This window comes from Lolium perenne, chromosome 5 (assembly GCF_019359855.2).
Source record: "Lolium perenne isolate Kyuss_39 chromosome 5, Kyuss_2.0, whole genome shotgun sequence".
NCBI classification, from domain to species: domain Eukaryota; kingdom Viridiplantae; phylum Streptophyta; class Magnoliopsida; order Poales; family Poaceae; genus Lolium; species Lolium perenne.
Window position 1 is genome coordinate 77,219,593 of NC_067248.2, and position 14,047 is coordinate 77,233,639.

Here is a 14,047-nt window from a genome sequence, read left to right on the forward strand (position 1 = left end):
CGGAGCAGAAGATGATGTAAAGGAGATAGTCAATGTCGGAGAAGATGATGTAAAGGAGTTAGTCAATCTCGGAGAAGATGTGGTGGCATTGGACCAACCGCGGTCTTTGGGCGAGATCCCGGAGATTCACTTACCTCGTTTGCACTGGTAATGATATGCCTGATCTGTAACATTTTGAACATTTTTCGTCGGCTTACACAGGAGCTATCTCGGCTTAGGGTCAACAAGGCCCCGGGAGCGGAACTTCCGCATCTCGGCGCGGAGAACTCCGAGTTACGCCAGAAGCGCCCTGGGAATCGCACGCGCGGCGCAGCACATCCGTTCGCAGGATCTCTCATCCTTCGACGTCAGGTTCCAGCGAGAGGTCGGCGAAGACGATAAGTTGCCAGCTTCCCCGCCGTTCAAGAGGATGAAGGAGCTGAAGACGGAGGTTAATATTACTAGCTGACTTTGGGTTGCTGGTTTTTGGGTACTTCGAGTCACTGACATGTAGACACCACTTAAGTCTGTCCTACATGTTAGTGACCATATTCGTTAATCAGCCAATTTGTGCCCTTCGTTTGCCGGTAACGCTCGATATGTTTGTTGTTACCTTTGGCAGGATCACTCCCCTTGCTTATCTTGTCGGAGGATGAAGTTGGATCTTGCCCGCATGCGGGAGGAGAACAGAGAGTTAGGGATCAAGATATTTCGGTACAGGCAGGCGGTGTCTTTCCTAGAAGTGGATGAGATCACGGCATGTGCTCGTAGGAGTTGTGACGAGGCCATTCATCTGGGAGAACGGATCAAAGCTCAGCTTGTCTCTTTGATGGAAGTCGCAGAACGCGTGATTTTCAATGCTAGAGAGGCGCGGGAACGACTTCTGGTGGCTGAAGATCTCGCATAGCAGTTTAATCATGTGCGCTTATTAGCTGCCTACTACTTTTGTAATTATTCACAATTATATATGTATCAATGGCTTGCCTTTTGTGTGATGGAGGAAATTGCACATACCACCACTTCTTGGTGCAGTTTTTGCACATAACACAATTTGAGATTCTTTTTACACAAATAACCAGATTTTGACGTAAACTTTTGCACAAAAAACAACCTTACTCCATGTTTTCTTTTGTCTTCTAAAGACAAGTAGGTGCTTCGAAAAATACCTCCGTTCCAATGCTTAAAGCTTTGTATATTTTTCTTGAAAAGTCAAACCAAGTAAAGTTCGACCAAACTCTTAGAAGAATCTATCAGCACATATAATATTTTGTAGACACCATATGAAAATATAATTTATTTTCTATCTAATAATATTGATTTTGTATCTTGCATATTAAGCTTTGGGAAGTGGTTCTAGACGTGGTCTAGACGTGTTTCTACATATTGCCTTCGCATTTGCTAAACGCATGGAGTTTCTTACGAAGTACAAAGTTTATTTTTCGAAATATTTTCGACTTTGTATTATTTTTATTCATTTTCCCCCTGGTTGTCATGTTTTCTGTCCGGCTTCCCCAGCCATGCGCGCGTGACACGAGTAGTGGGAGACATGGTGCCCAAAGGGATAGCTTTTATTAATGGTGGCGACGGTTCCCTAGGCCAATGCTGGCGATACGTCTCATCGTCGCTAGATGTGCCTTCCCCATGCGGCCGTATTAATGCACACCACTGCTCCTTTGCGCCTCCGCGGCTGATCAAGTAAGTTTGATCATAAAAGATGATCACATAAGCTCGACGATTACCTATAACCTAAAAATTATCTTAATTTGTAAACGAAGACATAAAATAACTAGTTGTTTGATTAGGAAAGACAAAGGAAATTTCTATTGAGATTGAGTTCATTTCATAGTTGTTATAGACACATAGCAATATTACCGAGAGATAGGATTGTAGAGAAAGCAATCCATAGGTATTTTGGAGGGTTCTCAATCCTTTGAATCAAGCAAGCTCTATAGGAAAAATCCCTATGTGTAAAAATCCTACTCCGTACAAGATACCTTTAGAAATCCTTTGAACCAAACAAACTCGGATTCATATTAGTTGACTATAATATAGATATATCTAGACACATTTTAGTTCTAGATTCATCCATATCATTTGACAAGTAATATGAATCGGAGTGATTATATTAAATGGAGTACTAGTATATATTGTTCGAAAAAATTAAGTTATACTGTAATAAAGAAACCATTTCTGTGGTCAAACTGATTTGACGGACAAGAATCGCACCGGGACGTAGTGGCGTGCTATCCTAGCCGAAGTTTTACTCGGCGCCTCGATGCAGCTGCTGAAGAATAAAAAGTCATATCCACTCCTACTCTTCATGTCCATCGTTTCCATCCTTGGCTCTCCACTTCCATCATCGTTCTCCACTCGCCAACCGCTGCTAGAAGTTTTTTCATCCTCTAGATCTCCCATTTGCATAGCTTTCTCTCCTCACCCCTCCGCAGAACCGCAGCACTCCTCCTTCCCGCTCGACTCTCCTACAAAACTCCAATCACACATACTTGCATCCGCCCTTTTAAATCCATCTCGTCTCCATGGCGGCATCGAACGACGACCAGCTGGATGGCGACTGGGGGAAGCTCCCCGCCGAGCTGTTCAATCTCATTGCCCAGAGTCTGGACGTTACAGTCGACGTCCGGCTGGCCGCATGCTCCAAAACGCTGTGCCGCCATGTCGCCGACAACATGAATCTACACCATTGGGATGGACCCTGCTTGCTGATGCCCGATTCTGCCCATTGGCACTATGATGATAGTAGTGCGCACCACACGGTGTACCACGTTGTGCCCCTCGACCATCCTCGGCGCACAGCCATCCTGCCGTTCATGGACAATAGATTCTGGGTTGGCATGAATGGCGACTGGATCGCCGGCGTGGACAGTGGTGGGAACTGGTTCCTCGCGAACATCTACACGCACCAAGAAATCTCCCTACCATCGTCGGAAACTTGCAACATTTTTCGGGAGGAATGGATTGGCTTCCCCGACTTGCCTCCTGAAAGGTACATGACGTATGGGCGTGCCATGTTTTTGTTGAAGATTGTAATTTGCGAAGTGCCCACAAAAGCTGGACATTACTCAGATTACAAGCTCATCGCTCTATTCAATTCTGGACTCGCTTACCTGGCTAATGGTAGCCAGGAGTGGAGGTTATTCTCTCTTGCTAGTTGGGGTGTAGATTACAGTGATGCCATCGAGCACAACGGCTTTATTGTTGCGGTGGATGGGTGGACCGGCACCACATATTGCTGGGATCAATCACAGGCTGGTAATTCTTCAATCCATATGATATACTTCGCAATAAATTTTAATATCAAGCCCATTCATGATATATTGTAACTGAAATAACTAATTGCTCACTAAGACTTTTTTTCACCTTTCAAATGACTGTGCACCATTAAATTATCCTAACCTGACTGAACCATTGCTACAAACGAATTACAGTAGTATATGTTGTGCACTAATCTGTCAACCCAAACCAGATTATTGCAGTATATGAATGCATTCCTGAATTAGTTACTGCATGCTCTTGTCAGAATATGAATAAGGAGCTTAGCCCTGGCCTCTTCATCAATTGATGCATGCAAACTTTCAATTTATTTCAATATTCGATGTACTCAAAGCATTACAATCATGGATCAGATAAGGTTGAGACATGTATCTACCATCAATGAATATGAGTGTAATTAACATACATCTCAAATGGGAACAATTTTATTTCTTCGAGATTTTATACAAGTATAATGACTGCATCCTCCATTTGATCCTACAAATGTGAAGTTGCAGCTACTGGTATTATTGTCTTCCCGAGCCATTCAAACACTATTTTTTGTTGTCTCCGTTTACAATGCAGATGCACACCTTGCCCCGCCATTCGTGATCCCATCACCGATGAAGGAACCATCTGGCAGATGGTTTTTAGCTCGATCAGCCGATGGCAAGCGCTTGATGATCATCCATGAAGATCGGTATATACGTAGCAATGATCACCTTGAGCCTGCAGAAGTTCTGCATCATGGTAATGGCCTTATCCTGCGGGAGTGTCCTGCCCCTGTCATACATGTTTTTGAGAAAGATCTATCCCTGATTGGACCCAATTGGAGTCGAGTTGACAGCCTTGGCACACACTCTCTGTTCATTGGACTGAATTATCCATTGAACCTGAAGATAAATGATGGCAATGCTCCTGATGGAACATTGACTCCATTCATGAGGTCAAATTGTGTGTACATCGCGTACTATGCATTTCGGGAACCAGCATTTAGTTGTATTTGTCGTTGTAACCTGCAGCAAGGGGAAAATGAGCTCATGGGAGTTATCACCCTTCCAGAAGATGGTTGGGGATTTCCCCGACAGGCGACAATGTGGTTTAAGCCTAGTCTGAAAAATATCCGCATGTTGATGCAACCCTAAACTGAGCCATGAATCTTTCTGGAGCAAATAATCTTTTTTGTACGATATGTTTGAACAATTTAGTAACCTGTTCTGTATCTTAAGATGCTCTTCCTTTTTTCTGAATCTTATATACCTGGACCCATTTCAGTGTGTCTGTTTACTCATTTTAGTGCGTATGTAAACCCACATTGAAGTAATCTAATCTTATAATTTAAAACGGATGGTGATGAACTCTGTATTTCCATCCTTCGTAAACCGTGCATGTCTGTTTATTTTTAGTTTCATTTCAGCAAGCTCGTTATTAGTATATGCACACCTTTTTTTAATGTTGAGAGGAGTATAAGGGCATTACAATGCTATATACTATATGGCGCTAATAGAGAACAAATGAATGTCAAAAGATTGTAAAATCCTCCAGGTACTCTCCTTGCAGCGCTAATTGCGATAATGATCGACTTCTGTTGGTTCCGGTGCTTTAGCTAGGACAGGTGAAAAGAGTTTCACGCCCCTGCTTTCTTTTGCGTCGACGCTAGGACTACCGCTGGGATTAGCCTCTCCAACCGCCAAACGACGAGGAAATAATTCCTAGCGCCCTTGCAGTAGCGCCTGTGTTGGACATGCCCTAATGTTTTCCAGCTAAAAGATGCAATCTTTTAAGCACTTGGGTACGGTATTTCCCCACCAGCCTGGATGCAGGCCGCCAAACGCGTCTTAACCAAGGTTTAAAATAGCGTGCTAAATGAATTAGCGGCAGCCACCTTCAAACGATATGGACGCTATATCGTGGTAATAGTGTGGTATATTTTAAATAGCATTTTCAAAATAATACTAAATATAGCCTAAAAATAAATAATTTTACTAGAACGAATAGATATATATAGTCCAAAAGTGACTGAATCATACATACATAACCACATATAGAAATAGATCTCAAGTATATTAGAAGGCTAACATCAACATTTCACAAGGCAACAACATAGTATAAATTATTTATTAAAAAAATTAGCATTAGCGATATTATTTTCTGATTTAGAAGTGGAACCAACAGATTAGTTCATCACCACGAAAAAGTGAAAGCAACTTGCCTGAAAAAAATAGCGCGCTAACGATATGAAGTTTTAGGGCGATATAGCATGCTGTTTCGCAAATAGCGCCACAGCGAGCAAAATTACTAAGCGTGGACCCTCTAGATATGCTATAGCGTGCTATTAGCTTCATTGAGGCCCTGGTTTGACAAAGCAGCCTGAGTACGTATCTAAAAAAAATATCAGCCTGAGGACGCATGCTTGTAAAAAAGAGAGAGCAGACTACAATTACTTCAGTCCCGAACCCTCTCTCTCCCACCCATACTCCCACCCACTTCTCCTCTTTTACACTAATGACTGCCATGAACGGCTCGCCTCCTCCTTCCACCGGCAGCTGCTTCTCCGACACAGATGAACATCACCGATATTTCCTGAACTCAGCCGATTTGATCCACCGCATCCTCCAGCAGCTTGATGGACGTCCAGTCTCTTCTATCCAGATCGTGACTAGAGAAGGATCTACGAGTACATCCGTTTCTTACCCTTTGGCAGCGTCGGTTCCATCTCTCGCGGTACTTTCTTCTCCGCTGGAAGCACCATCTGGCTCGGCACTGATTTCCCTGGCGGCGGCACCAGCTTCTCCGGCTGCGCCGACCCCAACCCCCGCGGCACGGTCTTCTCCGGTGGCGGCACCACCAAAAGATGCTGTAAGTTGTCCTGAACTCACTAGGATGCAGGTGTAAGTAGTCAATGATAGTTGGGATCTTAAACAAGTTCTTTTTTCTTTAAAATTTAATGACGGGAAACCGTAGTATTCTTCTGCAAATTTTTTTTAATGACGGGAAACTTGATAGATGTTAAGTACTAGTTCTGGCAAAAAAAGATGTTTAGTAATATTATCCATCACGGAGCGAGGGTTTCTGAGTCTGAACATACAAATATATGCTCCATGTTACCTGTTTCTAAAGTCTGAAAGCTTGCTCGATACTGTAAAATCAAATTGTCTTGCTGCTGCTAGATTTTGTGCAAACTAATTAAAGAGATAGCTAGATGCATTTTCTCCATGTATGCTACGTTCTGATTTATATGCTGTTGATTGATATATACCGTGCTTAACTAGATGCAGAAGCAAACTCGCTCCAACGTCAATGAGCAACTATGTCTTAGGACTGTCGATTGTACATGTCCTCTGCACCGCCCCGAGTTCAGAATTCAAAGAAATTCACTAGCCAAAAAGCCAAAGGTGATGGGCAGGCGTGATGCAGCAATTCAACGTTGTATATTAAAAGGGCGAGGGAAAGGCCGCCCTAAACGGGTTGGTCACTCGGCGGACCCTCCTCAGCCCTCGCGCTTCTATGTGCAACTGGACGGCAACGATGACATGTATATGTTGGTCATCCCCAGAGAATTCAAGCAATGTCTGAAAGGGATTCTTCCCAGGCCTATCAAGCTCAAGACCAGCGTAGGCTGCGCCTGGTATGTGCACATCAATGAGTACCAGGGTGAACTGGTCTTGAAGGATGGTTGGTTCGGGTTTGCAGAGGCGCATGAACTGCAGCTTGATGACCTTCTCGTCTTCGAGGTGAAAGACACTTCCTTGATGAATGTGTTGATCTACGACAGTAACACCTCCACCCAGAGGATAATCTTTTGTGCTGATCACCCTTAGTTGCATGCATGATCTGCAGTGTTTTTAGGAAGAGGGGATCAGAATAACCTCAATATTTTATTGAATTAACTAGATGCTGCTTTTGGACCTGGGTTACTCCCCTGCTGATGTTCAAGCTGAACTTGGTTTTTGTATTAAGCTGAACCGGGGATCGGATACCTTTGTGATGAGACTTTGTTAATTAGCTAATATAGTATATGTTAGACTTGTTTTATTTTATTTTAATTTCTTGTGATATGCTGCGGTAGTTTCAATGTGCGGTCTGATGATTTGTATTATATGTAGGTACACGGAGCTCAATATTTTGAAATATTCATAGATTTGTAAGTGTAAATGTGATATATCCCAGATGTAGTCAATGCTATCTTGTACGAACTTGTAAAATCTCAGGGAAAAATACATTTTATTTTAGAAAGTGTAAAAGTGACCAATTTTTTGATCTGATTGTAGCAAACACAAGTGCAGATGGTCAAACCCCAAAAACTTCTCATATTCATTGTTACATGGTCGAGATATAAAGGTATTTCACGCACTGGTTTAATACTCAACCGCTTACATCCATGTTTGTTTGCAGCTTTTTTGGACACCTCTTAATGCTCCCTCCGATCCATATTTTTTTTAGATACACAGTACAAACACAGACGCTCTCATATAGATGTATCTAGACACATATTAGTTGTAGAGACGTCCATTTTATCATCATGTAATGAGGATCAGATGGAGTATCGTTTTCATTTTACCAAAAGAAATGGATATATTACTGTATAGTATCGAGCTCGAGCTCGGTAGCACAGCCCCGAGCTCTGAATGCAATTTCTGTGTGCACACCGAACGGATCATAACCCACACGACATGTCTCACTGGTCTGTAGGTCCGGACCCCACCGGATCGATAAAGCCCGGTGACCCGCCGGGTGAAGTTTTGTGTGTGGATTCCTGCGTGCACGGCTTCGTTCCTCCTAGACACGCGCATTTTTTGACCGGGGACACGCGCATTTATTCCCTTGCTGATTGCTGATGTATCATTCTCGGTTTCTCACAGCCCCCTCATGTTCGAACTTCGGATCTCCCCCGATCCCTCGCCGTCCATCTCCCCTGAGTCCTCTCTCTACACCACCGGCGTCCACCACCGCTCGGACTACGCGGCTTGGACTCCGTCCTCTACGGATGCGGCGACGTCGCATCTAAAAACTCCACTAAGGCGGCACGGCATCCCCGATTCTCTCGGTCCATGGCTGCAATGGCGGTAGGTTTCCCGAATCACTAGCGTTGCCGGTCACATCTTTATTATATCTAAGCTGTATTGCCGGTTGCTTAGCATTGTTTGATATACGCATGCTTCTCTCAGCCCGGTGTATATATTAATCCTCTGGTAAAGAATCGGTTTACAAATGCAACCATGCTAGCTATTTTGGGACTGGATCTAATGTGTGCAGTAATAATCGTTCAAATATGCTATTGGTCAATCCACGGCCGATGATCACATATGAGGACACCGAGCATGCATGTCTGGCTTGTGGACTCTTTAGGCCGACGCTGATTTTTTTTTGTTTGCTTGGTCAATCTGTACTGGCGGATGATGAACTGCAGATGCATTATTCTGATGCTAGACATAGCCAGCAAGCATGCATGGCTCATGCTAGCTTGATTTCTATTCTCATAGCTACTATTTATATCGATTTGGCTTCTGCGATACAATGATACACTATGCTGAATAATTTGATGATACAAGGTTGTACATATCAGCCTAGCTAGATTCAGAAGCTTATTGTTCAGACTGTGTGTTTGATAAGAACAATGATCCGCTGAGTTTGCTAGGTGCCTTTTATTATGCATTTGCTTGGAATTACGGTCAGAAGCTAGAGGCATTATCTAATTGAGGCCTCTTTTTTGCAGTGTTCAAACAAGAAGCTCAAGCTTGGAGAGAGCTTATCATGGAAGGAGACATCTGTAGAGCCAGCCCCAGTGTGCAAGGTGTTTGGGCGCATCGATGAGGAGAATACCCCTGACAGCTTCTGCAAGGTACTATGTACATCGGAGTTAGAGGTGATTTCCATCCCCAGTCGTGTTCTACCCTGGTTTTACGGTGGGTGTCCAGAGTCCATCAACCTGAAGATGTCCACTGCATGCACCTGGATTGTGGACCTGAAGCAACAAGATGGCAATGTTTTAATGGACAAAGGATGGCCAGAGTTTGTCAAAGCACATGACTTGAAGGTAGGATACCTCCTGACCTTCAAGAAGCTTGACACCAAATCATTGCAGGTGCTCATATTTGGTTACAATTGCTGTGAGAAGGTTATATGGTGTTCAGGTTATCACCCATCGCTGGGGCAACAATATCAATCACAGCTGTATTAAGTTGTCTTACAAATGTTCTTTAGAGAGAGCTGGTCTATAATAGTATACTGCTCTCTTTAATGATGCATTGTGGTGAACATGATGGTACCATTACTGGATTGTGGTCACATGTGAGGGGGGATGTTGAAATGTATAATTGGATTGCCTAGCCCTTTCCATTAGTTCGGACTTTTGGTTGCGTTGGCTAGTGCATGAAGCTTGACAAACCTTATTTATGTGTACAGCTCTCTAGTTGTACTATTAATTATTATGTGCTTATGTTGGCTGGATTGTGATGAACATGAGATGTTTTGTTGTTTACGTAAAGAAAAAAACGTGATGTTTTTTTGAATCCTGCGCTGGATATGTTTTGCACAAACTAGTGAAGTGACCGCTGACAAAACATATTATGCGCAAATAGGCAACCCTCAGCAACGATCATGGGTTCAAGTGTCCAGGATCCAGTGCCTTGACATAAGCAAGGCACAGATGAACAGTACGGTGACTTGTAGATTTGGCCGTTGGATTGAAAATAGATAGCTAAGATCAAAGTACTGTAGCATGTAGCATATGTACTGTTCATGGTTCTAAAGCACATGCACTGTGGACGACGTACTGTAGCACATGTCCTGTACATTGGTTGGTACTGTAGCAGTTACTAGTTAATAGTCATCTGTCTAATTATTTTTTATCCAACGGTTGAAAGGGAGGGGCAAGGCATGGTACGGAGTACTATTTATGTGTGCCTCGCCTTCATCAAGGCACTCGATCTCATTCCGGGTTCAAGTATTACCCCATGTAGCACCACTTTTTTTTTGGGTTAGCCAGACAACCTTCCCAATAAAAAAAAGTACTACCTTCCCTGCATGGGCCAATTGTTTGTACTTTTGGGCTGCCGCCGGCCATGTACATGGTGATTGCTTTGTCCGTCACCGCTTACTTCGCTGATAACTTTTCAAAAACACTTAATGGGCCTCCGACTCATGCCATTGGGGCCCTTCCTAATTTAAACACGGATATCCTATGATTGGCCCTCTAGAAACCGAGAGTCTACATATAAAGTTATTTTTATTTCGTATCAATTATGATTATGATTCTTTTTAAATGCGCATAGCCAGTATGCGCATCTACATGGGCTCTATATTTTGATATATTCATATAGTCGATTTCAAAATTGTCATTAATTATATAAAGTTCCAAGATTTATTCTATTAGTGTGCAAGATCTTAGAGTGTATTTGTAGTTTAAAAAAAATGACAAACCTCTTCATCAGATTGTTGTTAACAAGTGCAGTGTTGTGAACCCAAAATATATTACATACTCCCTCGTAGATCAAATTTGATCTAATTAAGTTGAACTAAAACCCGGATCAACAATTAGTATGGATTAGATGCATGGAGTACGAAAAACAAATGAATAGGCAATATTTCAGTTTTTCCTTCAGTTGAGAATGCTAGAGCAGGACCCATTTGCCAGTAGCGTCCCTCAACATTTGAAGGTAAAAACAAACAGAAGGGATCGAAAAAAAAGCATCCTACATATCTCGGGTTAAAATATATCGAGAAATCACATATTTCTTGTACATAGAGGCTGACATCGGGGACCCATGGGCCAGCAGTGGAAAAAATCAAAGAGAGGAAACAATTATCGTACAGAGAAGCCGACATGTGGGACGCATTTTGCAGCGGCGTCCTCAACTTTAACAAAGGCGGCGGGGATCGAAAGAAAAAGCAAAGTTGCCGAGAAATCAGCGGTCAAAAATAAATCCAAGAAACGAAATGTTTATTGTTCCTAGAGGCGACATATGGGACCCACGAGCGAGCAGCGTCCTCAACGTTTCAAAGGCGGCGGGGATCGAAAAAAGGCAAGTGACCATATATCAGGTGCCAAAAATAATCCAAGGAAAGAAATTTATTGTACATAGAGGATGACATATGGGTCCCGTTTTGCAGGAGCCGTCTCACCGTTTCCAAGGCGGCACGGGATCGAAAAAAAAAGAAAGGAAAGGTTTATCGTTCAGAGAGGCTGAGATGTGGGACCCATGGGCCAGCAGCGTCCTCTTAGTTTCAAAGGCGGCAGGGGATAAAAAAAAGGCAAATATCCAGTAATTAGGGTAAAAATCAAACAAAGGAAACTTTGACTGTTCATAGAGGCTGACATGTGGGACCCATGAGCCAGCAGCGTCTCAACGTTTCAGAGGCGGCATGAGATCGAAAGAAAAAGGCAAATAGCCAGAAATTATGTGTCAATAATAAATCAAACAAAGGAAAGGTTTATTGTTCATAGAGGCTGACATGTGGGACCTCTGAGCCAGCAGCGTCCTCAACGTTTTAATGGCGGCACGAGATCGAACGATAAAATAAGCCAAAAATCATTTGGTAAACAAAATCCAAGAAAAGAAACATTTACCGTTCTGAGAGGATGACATGCGGGACCCATGAGGCAGAATCCTCAACGATTCCAAGGCGGCAGGGGATCAAAAGAAAAAAAAGGAAATATCCAGAAATTAATTAGGGGTTCAAAATAAATCCATCAAAAGAAACTTTTATTGTTCATAGAGGATGACATGTGGGACCGACGTGCCAACAGCATCCTCATCGTTTCAAAGGGGGCAGGAGATCAAAAGAAAAAGGCAAATAGCCAGACATTAGGGGTCAAAAATAACTCCAAAAAAGGAAACTTTTATTGTTCGTAGAGGATGACATGCGGGACCCATGATTCAGCAGCTTACTCAACGTTTCAAAGGCGGCATGAGATCGAAAGAAAAACGCAAGTGACAAAATATCAGGAGCTAAAGATAATCCAAGAAAAAAAGAAACTTTATTGTACATAGAGGATGACATGCGGGTCCCATTTAGCAGCAGCGGTCTCAACGTTTCAAATGCGGCTTGAGATCAAAAGAAAAAGAAAATAGCCAGAAATTAGGGGGTAAAAAAAACTCCAAGAAAGGAAAGCTTTATCGTTCATACAGGCTGACATGTCGGACCTATGAGCCTGCAGCTTACTCAGCGTTTCAAAGGCGGCAGGCCGGCAGGGGATCAAAAGAAAAAGGAAATAGCCAAAAATCAGATGGTGAAAAAAAATCCAAGAAAAGAAACTTTTATTGTACATAGAGGATGACATGCGGGTCCCATGAGCCAGCAGGTTCCTCAACGTTTCAAACGTGGCATGAGATCGAAAGAAAAAGGAAAGTGACCAAATATCAAGAGCCAAAAATAATCCAAGAAAAGAAACTTTATGTTACATAGAGGATGACATGTGGGTCCCATTTTGCAGCAGCGGTCTCAACGTTTCCAAGGCGGCACAGGACCAAAAGAAAAATGAAGTAGCCAGAAATCAGGGGGTGAAAAAAATCCAAGAAAAGAAAGATTTCAATTGGGCTGTATCTGGACATCTGGGCCTTCGAACTATCCTGCTGGGCCTTTTGTCTCGTACAATTTCAGCCCACTCCAAAACAGGAAAGTTCGGATTTTTCTAAAAAAAACAGGAAAGTCCTATGCATCGCAAAAACAAAAAACAAGGACACTCAACATATAAGTTTGTTTATGTAAAAATAAAGATTTAATTTATCCGTTTGCAATAGCTCAGAGCGAAATAATCAAGATATCACATGTTTCTTGTACGGGGAGGCTGACATCGGGGACCCATGAGCCAGCAGCGTCGTCAACGTTTCAAAGGCGGCAGGGGATCGAAAATAAAATAAAAAACCAAAAGTCAGTTGGTAACAAAATCCAAGAAAAGAAAACATTTATCATTCTGAGAGGATGACATGCGGGACCCATGAGGCAGCAGCATTCTCAAACGTTTCCAAGGCGGCAGGGGATCAAAAGAAAAATAAAGGAAATAGCCAGAAATTATTTAGGGGTCAAAAATAAATCCACCAAAGGAAACTTTTATTGTTCATAGAGGATGACATGTGGGACCGACCTGCCAACAGCGTCCTCATCGTTTCAACGGGGGCAGGGGATCAAAAGAAAAAGGCAAATAGCCAGAAATTAGGGGTAAAAAATAACTCCAATAAAGGAAACTTTTATTGTTCGTAGAGGATGACATGCGGGACCCATGAGCCAGCAGCTTACTCAACGTTTCAAAGGCGGCATGAGATCGAAAGAAAAAGGCAAGTGACCAAATATCAGGAGCCAAAAATAATCCAAGATTTATTGTACATAGAGGATGACATGTGGGTCCCATTTTGCAGCAGCGGTCTCAATGTTTGTAATGCGGCTTGAGATCAAAAGAAAAAGAAAGTAGCTAGTAATTAGGGGGTGAAAAAAAATCCAAGAAAAGAAACTTGATGGACATAGAGGATGACATGCGGGTCCCTTGAACCAACAGCTTACTCAACGTTTCAAACGTGGCATGAGATCGAAAGAAAAAGGCAAGTGACCAAATATGAGGTGCCAAAAAAAACTCCAAGAAAAGAAAGTTGATTGCTCATAGAGGATGACATGCGGGTCCCATTTAGCTGCAGCGGTCTCACCGTTTGAGAGGCGGCAGGGGATCGAAAGAAAAAGTCAAGTGACCAAATATGAGGTGCCAAAAATAATCCAAAAAAAGAAAGTTTTATAGTACATAGAGGATGACATGCGGGTCCCATGAGTCAGCAGCTTACCATACGTTTCCAAGGCGGCAGGGGAT